This window comes from Oncorhynchus nerka, linkage group LG10 (genome assembly GCF_034236695.1).
Source record: "Oncorhynchus nerka isolate Pitt River linkage group LG10, Oner_Uvic_2.0, whole genome shotgun sequence".
Taxonomy (NCBI): Eukaryota; Metazoa; Chordata; class Actinopteri; order Salmoniformes; family Salmonidae; genus Oncorhynchus; species Oncorhynchus nerka.
The window spans coordinates 19,659,854-19,671,521 of record NC_088405.1 but is presented as its reverse complement, the minus strand read 5'-3'; positions in this window follow the sequence as shown (position 1 = coordinate 19,671,521).

Here is an 11,668-nt window from a genome sequence, read left to right as displayed (position 1 = left end):
TTTTGAAACCGATTTGATAGAGAATGTAATTGCTATCTGCAGTTACCATGCACAGCTAAGTACTGCTGCATGGTTGACTACAAAATAAGACCCGACAAGCCTCCAGTGCAGAGAACCAAGCGTAAAGTTCTGCGTCGTCAATGTAAACCATCACATCTCAGTCAACCACAACATTACCGTATTTATTTTTGTTTGGTTGGAGCTGGTTGGTATGATGTGTGGTTTGCATCATGGGTAAGGAAGATAGTCAGTGGGTTGAATGTGGTAGGAGTAAACACCAGGTCTGGGACTCTCTAAACATCGCTGCGGTTACTACTGGAATACCTACGCCTGCAGCCGTCTAACCATTCATACGTCACCTTAAGTTAGTTAGAGGAACCATAACTATTCACTAGTTGTTTACTTCCTGACACACACACAAAGTAAGTAAATAATCCTCCAAATGTAACAGATGAGTAACACACTGTACACCAAGGTTGAGGATTTAGCCCTACTTTCAGGCTAAAGTGAAGGGGTGAGATATCTAAAGTAACTTCATGTCAAATTTTAGGATAAACTAAAAGTGCTGACTGCAGTTGAGTGTCAACTTCCAGAGCCCTCTCCTCTCTGCTCTCTCTGCTCTCTCTCATATCCATATTTCATAAGCACTTCTCACCATTCATTCCATCTCTGTTTCGTGCCGCCACAGTCCACCGCACAAGAGGGAGCAGCTTATTCTGTGGGGATTCTGCTTGATATATTAATGCTCTTAAGAAGGCACACTATTGCGTCTCAAAAGGCACACTATTCCCTATATAGTGCACCATTTTGACCAGGGACCATAGGGCTTTGGTCAAAGGTAGTGCATTCTATAAGACATAGGGAGCCATTTGGGACACATGCCTTCTCAGTACATAGTCGTAATCCATAGGGGGCCATTTGGGACACATGCCTTCCCAGTACATAGTCATAATCCATTTACACTGGTTGAAATACTGATGCAAGTGGAAGTCACTCTTTCCAAGGTACACCTCATCTGGGATTTGAAGCTAAAGTGAACCTCAATTCACCTGCTTCGAAATACAGTTCTATCCACCCACCCACACGCACGCACTTCATCTGACACTTACAGTAAACCCATTCAACCTTGCTGCATGGAATTCCATAAAACATTCACCATATGTCCAAATAGACTTAATCAGGTTGAACAAACCTGAAGGAGTCACAACGTTCCAGACACCTTCTATCACAGTAAAATGATGGGAGAGAAGTAGTGTGATTCTCTTCTGTGATTCTCCTCTGTTCATCTTGATAATTATTCTGCAGTTTTCCCTTGTGCATCTTCAGCTCCTATACTTAGCGGAAAGAGTTTTTCCTGACCAGCCGACTTAGTTATGAACCTTGTAGTTTTTATTGACCAGCCGACTTAGTTATGAACCTTGTACTTTTTTATGACCAGCTGACTTAGTTATGAACCTTGTAGTTTTTCCTGACCAGCCGACTAAATTATGAACTTTGTAGTTTTTCCTGGCCTGGTCACATGGCCCCACCCATACCCTATACATCAGGTTTAAACAGTTTCTGCAAGGTCAATGGCTGATTTTCTCAGTGGTGGGAAAAGTACTCAGTTATCATTCTTGAGTAACAGTAAAGCTATCTTAATATACACCCAGTAAAATACTACTTGAGTAAAAGTCTGAACGTATCTGGTTTCAAATGTACTTAAGTACAGGGGTGGAAAAAATACTCAATTGTTATACTTGAGTAAAAGTACAAAGAAAAAGTAAATGCTATACATCAAATTCCTTTTATTAAGCAAACTAGACGGTGCCATTTTTTCATTTAATTGTATTTGGGGACAGTCAGGAGCACACGCCAACACTCAGACATTTACAAACACTGTATTTGTGTTTAGTGAGCCCGCCAGATCAGAGGCAGTAGGAATGACAACACGTTATGTTGATAGGTGCTTGAATTGGACCATGTTGCTGTTCTGCCTGAGCAGTCGCAATGTAACAAGTACTTTTGGGTGTCAGGGAAAATATATGGGAGTAAAAAGTACATGAACTCAGCAAAAAAAGAAACATCCCTTTTTCAGTACCCTGTCTTTCAAAGATAATTAGTAAAAATCCAAATAACTTCACAGATCTTCATTGTAAAGGGTTTAAACACTGTTTCCCATGCTTGTTCAATGAACCATAAACAATTAATGAACATGCACCTGTGGAACAGTCGTTAAGACACTAACAGCTTACAGACGGTAGGCAATTAAGGTCACAGTTAGGAAAGCTTAGGACACTAAAGAGGCCTTTCTACTAAACACCAAAAAAAAGATGCCCAGGGTCCCTGCTCAACTACGTGAATGTGCCTTAGGCATGCTGCAAGGAGGCATGAGGACTGCAGATGTGGCCAGCGCAATAAATTGCAATATCCGTCCGGTGAGACGCCTAAGACAGCGCTACAGGGAGACAGGACAGCTGATCGTCCTCACAGTGGGAGACCACGTGTAACAACACCTGCACAGGATCGGTACATCCGAACATCACACCTGCGGGACAGGTACAGGATGGCAACAACAACTGCCCGAGTTACACCAGGAACACACAATCCCTCCATCAGTGTTCTCTTCACTGACGAGTCGCGGTTTTGTCTCACCAGGGGTGATGGTAGATTTTGCGTTTATCGTCGAAGAAATGAGTGTTACACCGAGGCCTGTACTATGGAGCGGGATCGATTTGGAGGTGGAGGGTCCGTCGTGGTCTGAGGCAGTGTGTTATAGCATCATCGGACTGAGCTTGTTGTCATTGCAGGCAATCTCAACACTGTGCATTACAGGGAAGACATCCTCCTCCCTCATGTGGTACCCTTCCTGCAGGCTCATCCTGACATGACCCTCCAGCATGACAAATTGTAATTATTCGCCTACCTCCTCATGCCTTTTGCACACAATGTATGTAATCTCTCTTTTTTTCTACTGTGTTATTGACTTGTTAATTGTTTACTCCATGTGTAACTCTGTGTTGTCTGTTCACACTGCTATGCTTTATCTTAGCCAGGTCGCAGTTGCAAATGAGAACTTGTTCTCAACTAGCCTACCTGGTTAAATAAAGGTGAAATAAAAAAATATATAAATAAAAATGCCACCAGCAGTTTTGTGCATGATTTCCTGCAAGACAGGAATGTCAGTGTTCTGCCATGGCCAGCAAAGAGCCCGGATCTCAATCGCATTGAGCACGTCTGGGACCTGTTGGATCGGAGGGTGAGGGCTAGGGCCAAACCCCCAGAAATGTCCAGGAACTTGCAGGTGCCTTGGTGGGAGAGTGGAGTAACATCTCACAGCAAGAACTGGCAAATCTGGTGCAGTCCATGAGGAGGAGATGCACTGCAGTACATAATGCATCTGGTGGCAATAATATGAATAGTAAAGTACAGATACCTCAAAAGGCGACTTAAGTCAACTTTATTTTTAATATGGATTTTACAGTCCATGAATTGGGAATACAATCTTCTCACAATATTTGGAAGGATGGCTACGCAAGACCACAGTTTCTGTCACCATATAGGCTACTCATACCCTGAAGTACTGAATGCTGAGTAACTCTGCAACTGCAGCAAATACAATATCTGGCTGCTAACCTTGTCCCATATATTTCAAATTTACAACGTGTGGTAGTAGTTGTCCATCATTTCCATTTGAAATTTGAGTGAGAGCCATAAAGACACATCCTGAGAGACAATTTGGATAAAACCCCATCATAGAATCATAGAAGCACACACATGCAGACGCATGCACACACACACACACACACACACACACACACACACACACACACACACACACACACACACACACACACACACACACACACACACACACACACACACGATGCTATTAAAACCAAACAAATCCGTGTAGAAAATCATGTCAGCGTATTAATCCAGCATATTACTTCGGATGGATGTCTGCCAAACATTACGGCTGCTGTTAAGTGTGTGTGTGTGAAATGTGTGTGTGTGAAATGTGTTTGTGTTAAGTGTGTGTGTGAACGCAGGCCATCAGGCTGGTGTCATTACTACTGCTCGTTTGCCAGGTAAGTGACGATGGAATTTGACAGCGGCGGAATTAGCTTGGCTCTCTGTCACACTCACACACACACACACACACACACACACACACACACACACACACACACACACACACACACACACACACACACACACACACACACACACACACACACACACACACACACACACACACACACACACAGTAGAGAAGGAAGCGGATAGAGAGCCAGATTAAAGGGATATACATTACATTTCACATCAGCTCTGCATATTAAAACTGACTCTGTCCTACTGCACTTTCACCCCCCCCCCTCCTTATTGGAGCAGAGAACATGAGTTTCTATTCTGTGTGTATGTGTGTGTGTGTATAGTAAAACATATGGTGTGTGTGTGGATAGTAAAACATATAGTGTGTGTGTATAGTAAAACATATGGTGTGTGTGGATAGTAAAACATATGGTGTGTGTGGATAGTAAAACATATGGTGTGTGTGGATAGTAAACATATGGTGTGTGTGGATAGTAAACATATGGTGTGTGTGATTAGTAAAACATATGGTGTGTGTGTGTGTGGATAGTAAACATATGGTGTGTGTGGATAGTAAAACATATGGTGTGTGTGGATAGTAAAACATATAGTGTGTGTGGATAGTAAAACATATGGTGTGTGTGGATAGTAAAACATATGGTGTGTGTGGATAGTAAAACATATAGTGTGTGTGGATAGTAAAACATATGGTGTGTGTGTGGATAGTAAAACATATAGTGTGTGTGGATAGTAAAACATATAGTGTGTGTGGATAGTAAAACATATGGTGTGTGTGGATAGTAAAACATATAGTGTGTGTGGATAGTAAAACATATGGTGTGTGTGGATAGTAAAACATATGGTGTGTGTGGATAGTAAAACATATGGTGTGTGTGGATAGTAAAACATATGGTGTGTGTGGATAGTAAAACATATGGTGTGTGTGGATAGTAAAACATATGGTGTGTGTGGATAGTAAAACATATGGTGTGTGTGGATAGTAAAACATATGGTGTGTGTGGATAGTAAAACATATAGTGTGTGTGGATAGTAAAACATATGGTGTGTGTGTGGATAGTAAACATATGGTGTGTGTGTGGATAGTAAAACATATAGTGTGTGTGGATAGTAAAACATATGGTGTGTGTGGATAGTAAAACATATAGTGTGTGTGGATAGTAAACCATATGGTGTGTGTGATTAGTAAAACATATGGTGTGTGTGTGGATAGTAAAACATATGGTGTGTGTGATTAGTAAAACATATGGTGTGTGTGATTAGTAAAACATATGGTGTGTGTGATTAGTAAAACATATGGTGTGTGTGTGGATAGTAAAACATATGGTGTGTGTGGATAGTAAAACATATGGTGTGTGTGGATAGTAAAACATATGGTGTGTGTGTGGATAGTAAAACATATGGTGTGTGTGATTAGTAAAACATATGGTGTGTGTGATTAGTAAAACATATGGTGTGTGTGATTAGTAAAACATATGGTGTGTGTGATTAGTAAAACATATAGTGTGTGTGATTAGTAAAACATATGGTGTGTGTGATTAGTAAAACATATGGTGTGTGTGATTAGTAAAACATATGGTGTGTGTGTGGATAGCAAAACATATGGTGTGTGTGTGGATAGTAAAACATATGGTGTGTGTGGATAGTAAAACATATGGTGTGTGTGTGTGTGTGTGGATAGTAAAACATATGGTGTGTGTGTGGATAGTAAAACATATGGTGTGTGTGTGGATAGTAAAACATATGGTGTGTGTGTGGATAGTAAAACATATGGTGTGTGTGTGGATAGTAAAACATATAGTGTGTGTGGATAGTAAAACATATGGTGTGTGTGTGGATAGTAAAACATATAGTGTGTGTGGATAGTAAAACATATGGTGTGTGTGGATAGTAAAACATATAGTGTGTGTGGATAGTAAAACATATGGTGTGTGTGGATAGTAAAACATATGGTGTGTGTGTGTGTGTGGATAGTAAAACATATGGTGTGTGTGTGGATAGTAAAACATATGGTGTGTGTGGATAGTAAAACATATGGTGTGTGTGGATAGTAAAACATATGGTGTGTGTGTGTGTGTGGATAGTAAAACATATGGTGTGTGTGTGTGTGGATAGTAAACATATGGTGTGTGTGTGGATAGTAAACATATGGTGTGTGTGGATAGTAAAACATATGGTGTGTGTGTGGATAGTAAAACATGTAGTGTGTGTGGATAGTAAAACATATGGTGTGTGTGGATAGTAAAACATATAGTGTGTGTGGATAGTAAAAAATATGGTGTGTGTGTATGTGTGGATAGTAAAACATATGGTGTGTGTGGATAGTAAAACATATGGTGTGTGTGTGTGTGTGGATAGTAAAACATATGGTGTGTGTGTGGATAGTAAAACATATGGTGTGTGTGGATAGTAAAACATATGGTGTGTGTGTGGATAGTAAAACATATGGTGTGTGTGTGGATAGTAAAACATATGGTGTGTGTGTGGATAGTAAACATATGGTGTGTGTGTGGATAGTAAACATATGGTGTGTGTGTGGATAGTAAAACATATGGTGTGTGTGTGGATAGTAAAACATATAGTGTGTGTGGATAGTAAAACATATGGTGTGTGTGTGTGTGTGGATAGTAAAACATATGGTGTGTGTGTGGATAGTAAACATATAGTGTGTGTGTGTGGATAGTAAAACATATGGTGTGTGTGTGGATAGTAAACATATAGTGTGTGTGTGTGGATAGTAAAACATATAGTGTGTGTGGATAGTAAAACATATGGTGTGTGTGGAAAGTAAAACATATGGTGTGTGTGTGGATAGTAAAACATATGGTGTGTTACTGTAATATCCAAGTGTATCATCCTATTTTGTCTTCATTTTCTCCTTCAAGGTGATTTCTGATCAAAATGCTCTTGTGACAACATGGACTTGTTTTCATTTTGTCTAGACTTTATTCACAGACAAAGAGAGGAGAAAGGGATGTAATGGTACCTCTAGACTAATCGAACAGAAATGTTAATTTTACATGTTTTTTCCCAGTTTTTTCTTCCAAGCTTTTCAATGAAATAAAGCGGATGTTTCTGCATCATGTCTGCTTATTGAAAACAGGTGTGGAAAGGAAATTAATCTGTGTAGTTGGGAAAGCAGAGAAAGGGTCTGCATGAGTGGCCTGCAGGAATGATGAAGCTTTCAGCCCTTATTATCCATTATCACTGAATGAAACACAGCTCTGGTATCACTTGCATAAGAAGCTCTCGCAGTCTCACTGCAGATTTTTTTTTTCCATGTTTCCCCAAATAAATTTAGAAGTTGCTTTAAAGTAAAACGTCAAAGTTGCTCCAGATTTGGGACAGGGTTGAAACAGAAAAACAACTCCACAGTCCAGTTTAGCCATTCATTAAGACAGTGGCACAGTGGTCTAAGCAGTGAGCTCCAGCAACTGAGCCTGTGGGTTCAATCCCACTGGTGCACTTGTTTGTGGAAATTTTGATTTGAATCTGCATTCTCTGCTCTTTCACCATCATATTGTAACCTAACGCTGGTAGACTCAGCCGTTCTGCATAGCACTATGCAATAGGTTACCTCCATCATATTGTAACCTAACGCTGGTAGAGACATAGCACTATGCAATAGGTTACTCCATCATATTGTAACCTAACGCTGGTAGATCAGCACACTATGCAATAGGTTACCTCCATCATATTGTAACCTAACGCTGGTAGACTCAGCCGTTCTGCATAGCACTATGCAATAGGTTACCTCCATCATATTGTAACCTAACGCTGGTAGACTCAGCCGTTCTGCATAGCACTATGCAATAGGTTACCTCCATCATATTGTAACCTAACGCTGGTAGACTCAGCCGTTCTGCATAGCACTATGCAATAGGTTACCTCCATCATATTGTAACCTAACGCTGGTAGACTCAGCCGTTCTGCATAGCACTATGCAATAGGTTACCTCCATCATTACCTCCATCATATTGTAACCTAACGCTGGTAGACTCAGCCGTTCTGCATAGCACTATGCAATAGGTTACCTCCATCATATTGTAACCTAACGCTGGTAGACTCAGCCGTTCTGCATAGCACTATGCAATAGGTTACCTCCATCATATTGTAACGCTGTTAACGCTGGTAGACTCAGCCGTTCTGCATAGCACTATGCAATAGGTTACCTCCATCATATTGTAACCTAACGCTGGTAGACTCAGCCGTTCTGCATAGCACTATGCAATAGGTTACCTCCATCATATTGTAACCTAACGCTGGTAGACTCAGCCGTTCTGCATAGCACTATGCAATAGGTTACCTCCATCATATTGTAACCTAACGCTGGTAGACTCAGCCGTTCTGCATAGCACTATGCAATAGGTTACCTCCATCATATTGTAACCTAACACTGTTAGACTCAGCAATAGTTCTGCATAGCACTATGCACTATGCAATAGGTTACCTCCATCATATTGTAACCTAACACTGTTGGACTCAGCCGTTCTGCATAGCACTATGCAATAGGTTACCTCCATCATATTGTAACCTAACACTGTTAGACTCAGCCGTTCTGCATAGCACTATGCAATAGGTTACCTCCATCATTTTGTAACCTAACACTGTTAGACTCAGCCGTTCTGCATAGCACTATGCAATAGGTTACCTCCATCATATTGTAACCTAACACTGTTAGACTCAGACGTTCTGCATAGCACTATGCAATAGGTTACCTCCATCATATTGTAACCTAACGCTGTTAGACACAGACGTTCTGCATAGCACTATCTAGCAAACTTGGGTTCAAATTCTATATGAAACTATTTCAAATACTTAATCTGGGTGTTATTGAGTTAACCTGACTTAATGGACCAATCGAATAGTTAAAAACATTAAACCAACCCCATCAGACACTTCAGGCAGGCTAGAGCAAACGGTCCAAGTATTTGAAAGATTTAGAATAGTATTTGAAGCCAGGTCTGACATAACTATGTATGTGTAGACATGTGCATTGCCTGCTGCCCCTGACAACAGAATTAATTATCTATCCCTCCTGAGACAGAAGCAGAATGCTATGAGAGGCAATATGAGCCGATCTACCTTTTTATTCATGTCATTCCTTGTTTAATGAATCACTGAGAGGGGTGTGTTCAAAATGGCATCCTATTCCCTACATAGCGCACTACCTTTGACTATGGGCTCTGGTCAAAAGCAGTACACTATGTAGGGAACAGGGTGCCATTTGGAACACACACTGAGAGATTGCTCACACGGTTACCATTAATTTCAGTTTTCCCGCTAGTGATTGAAGGGGGTAATATGAACAGGAATACCAATGAGTGGTGGAGAGAGATGCCGGTGTGTGTGTGTGTGTGTGTGTGTGTGTGTGTGTGTGTGTGTGTGTGTGTGTGTGTGTGTGTGTGTGTGTGTGTGTAAAGACGTAATAACAACGCTCATATCTGCATGTATGTGTTCCTAAATAAAGCAGAGTAAATTGAAAGTCCATTTTGTAATTGTTCATTGTAATTGTTCATTGATGATAGGCAGTGATATCTTTAGTATCTAGTCTAACACCATATACTGTAGCTACAGCTAGTTGCTTACCAACTGTTACAATCAACAATTCATATTCAATAACATTAATAATTGATATTGTTGAATTATTATTGTGTGCATTTTGTTCATAATTAATGCTGTGTGTTGCTCTCCGCAGTCTCAAGTGATTAATTATAAAATTATTATTATTCATAAAATACAATAGAAAGCTGTTTCACTAATTGTGTTGCTGTGTTCTAAATAACACTCAGCTACTTTCTGCTGGAGGGAGGGTTACCTGCCAGTGTCCCAAATGGCAGCCTATTCGCTATACAGTATAATCCACTACTTTTGTTGACAGCCGTATGGGGCCTGGTCAAACGAGGTGCACTATATAAGGAATATGGTTCCATTTGGGACCCAACCCATGTCTCCACAAACAGCTTGAATTAATCATTAAAAGGAAGCCACCACTACACACATACACACATACACACACACACACACACACACACACACACACACACACACACACACTAACCCACCCCCCATCCCCCTACACATACACTCCAGGGCAGGTTTTTAACTTTTTGCTTTCCCCACATCTGGAGGGTCACATTCTCCGCCTGCCTGCCTGGATCCCACACAGCCAGGTAACTGCAATAACAGGAACTTCGAGAGAAGGAACAGGATGTGGGAGTCCCCAGAGAGCCAGAAGGAGGGGGAAGACTTTGGGGGTGCACCGGGGCTCCTAATATCAGGGAGCAGTGAGCATTTTTTAAATACATCAGGAAGGTGCATGTAAGTGGACTAAGGTCTCTAAGCCTATCATACACTTGCACATGCACACTCCCTCCCTCACACACACACACACACACACAGTTCCCAGTGACCTCCACACACACACACACACACACACACACACACACACACACACACACACACACACACACACACACACACACACACACACACACACACACACACACACACACACACACACACACACACACACACACACACACACACACACACACACACACACACACACACACACACACACACACACACAGTTCCCTGGTGACCTCCCACACACATCTCCCAGTCTGGAGAGGAGGCTAGTGCATGGCCATCACAGAAAGCTCTCCATCATACTGTCACTCACATCTGCTGCCCCCTCATTACTGATCCCTCCCTTCCTCTCTCCTCCCTACCTCACCTAATGCCCCTTCTTCTCCTCCCCCTCCCCTATCTCTCTCTACCTAATACAGTCCATTCCTCTCTTACCTCGCTGTCCCCCTCTTCTCCTCCCCTACCTCTCTCTCCACCTAATACAGTCCATTCTCTCTTACCTCGCTGTCCCCCCTCTTCTCCTCCCCTACCTCTCTCTCTACCTAATACAGTCCATTCCTCTCTTACCTCGCTGTCCCCTTCTTCTCCTCTCCTACCTCTCTCTACCTAATACAGTCCATTCCTCTCTTACCTCGCTGTCCCCCTCTTCTCCTCCCCTACCTCTCTCTACCTAATACAGTCCATTCCTCTCTTACCTCGCTGTCCCCTTCTTCTCCTCTCCTACCTCTCTCTACCTAATACAGTCCATTCCTCCCTTACCTCGCTGTCCCCTTCTTCTCCTCCCTACCTCTCTCTACCTAATACCATTCCTCTTCCTCTGTCCCCTTCTTCTCCTCCCCTACCTCTCTCTACCTACCTATCCCTTTCTCTCTTACCTCGTCCCTAATAGTCCATTCCTCTCTTACCTCGCTGTCCCCTTCTTCTCCTCCCCTACCTCTCTCTACCTAATACAGTCCCTTTCTCCCCTCTTACCTCGCTGTCCCCTTCTTCTCCTCCTCCCTACCTCTCTCTACCTAATAGTCCATTTCTCCTTACCTCTGCCCCTTCTTCTCCTCCCCTACCTCTCTCTACCCCTAATAGTCCCTTTCTCTCTCCCTTCTCCTACCTCTCTCTACCTAATACAGTCCATTCCTCTCTTACCTCACTGTCCCCTTCTTCTCCTCTCCTACCTCTCTCTACCTAATAGTCCCTTTCTCTCTTACCT